The 1,752-nt window shown below is 34.2% G+C and overlaps 1 pseudogene; it reads left to right on the plus strand.

Annotated features, from left to right (window-relative positions):
- Positions 1 to 377: 377 nt before the first annotated feature.
- On the plus strand, positions 378 to 1,364 carry LOC126755247 (uncharacterized; annotated as a pseudogene).
- Positions 1,365 to 1,752: the final 388 nt, after the last annotated feature.

Consider the following 1,752-nt stretch of genomic DNA (forward strand, 5'->3'; position numbering starts at 1 on the left):
TTATTGAAAGACATAATTTTCATAATTTAAAAACTAAGGGTAAAATTGCTTCAGCTGATAGTAAAGCTGCGCAGGACTATCCACCAAAGTTATTAACAACTATTCAAGAAGGTGGTTACACGCCAGACCAAGTTTTCAATGCGGACGAAACCGGCCTATTTTGGAAGAGGTTACCAAAACGAACATATGTGCCTAAGACCCAAAAATCATTTGATGGCTTCAAAGCTGCAAAGGGCCGTGTAACGTTTTTATTATGTAGCAATGCTTCTGGTGGCAGCATGATTAAACTGCTATTAGTAAACAAAAGCCTCAGGCCGCGAGCACTAAAGGGCAAAGATTTAAAATATTTACGTGTTCACTGGATGGCCAATAAAAAAGCCTGGGTAACTGGAAATATATTCCAAAAATGGTTTGCTAAATGCTTTGTACCAGAAGTTAAAAGTTATTTGGAGAAGAAGAAACAGCCCTTTAAAGCTCTTTTAATAATTGACAATGCACCGGGCCATCCGTTGATTGAACATCCTAATGTAAATATCATTTTCCTCCCACCGAATACTACATCAATTATACAACCGATGGATCAAGTCATTATTGCGACTTTTAAAATGTACTACATCAAAAAACTTTTCAGTGCATTATGGAAAAACTGGAAGAAAATCCTGAATTGGACTTCTCCGATGCTTGGAAAAATTTTTCTATCAAGGATTGCATCTTGTACGCGTCAAAAGCAATTTCTGAAATAAGGCAAAATTGTACGTTAAACGCATGTTGGAAATCTCTTTGGCCAGAATGTGTTAAAAGTGGTATGTCCGTAACAAGCAATTCAACTGATTATTCAGATATCATTTATTTAGCACGTTCCGCGGGAGGAGAAATTCTTGCAGATATGACGAGAGAAGATATTGACGAGATTCTTCAAGAACGAGAGCTCGGTGATGGCGATTTGATTGAAGTAGCTACGGAAGTAATCGAATCGGAAAATGGCAGCGACACCGGGATAGACGAGCATCCAATTAAAGCAGAGACGATTAAGCAAGGTCTTAAACTTACAGCAGAATTGGAAAATTATTTTGTAGCAAATGATACTGATGCCGAACGTGCACGAATTTTTCAAAAAGAATTGAGTCTCTGTATGTTAAGATACATATAAAGAACTACATCGGAATTTATGGGATCCAAAAAGAAGCATTCAAACAAAATTAACTGAATTTATGGTGTAAACTCAGTCGGAGATGCTAAGTCAATCAGAACATCATTCCATAGTTCTTACTATTGATTCTGGTACAAATTCTAGTGATATCAGTGCTGGCCATCAAAATAAGCGGCTAAGAATAATTTCCACTACGTATAATGACAGTGATTAAACAGCATTCAACGGTTTTTTCAATAAATCTACCTATTTTTTATTTTCTTCTCTTTTATATTATATGGTTTTTGTTTTGTATTTTTTATTTTGATATGAATGAATAAATCATACGTCTGAAATTTGAAACTTATTGTATTGTTTTTGAATATTTTTTTGCGCGTATATTTTGTTATACGCGATATTTTTTATACTCGGAACCAATTCGTCAGTTAATATTGGAAAACTAACCATTTTTACGCGATTAGTGGCAGAACCAATAATCGCGTAAAAAAAGGACTGAGTGTATATAAAATCAGGTACAATTCATGAATATTAATTACATTAAAAATATAACAATAACAATATATGTCAAAACAATCAACTGAAAACTATTTAACCAAAAAACC

Source organism: Bactrocera neohumeralis, chromosome 4 (assembly GCF_024586455.1).
Source record: "Bactrocera neohumeralis isolate Rockhampton chromosome 4, APGP_CSIRO_Bneo_wtdbg2-racon-allhic-juicebox.fasta_v2, whole genome shotgun sequence".
Lineage (NCBI taxonomy): Eukaryota > Metazoa > Arthropoda > Insecta > Diptera > Tephritidae > Bactrocera > Bactrocera neohumeralis.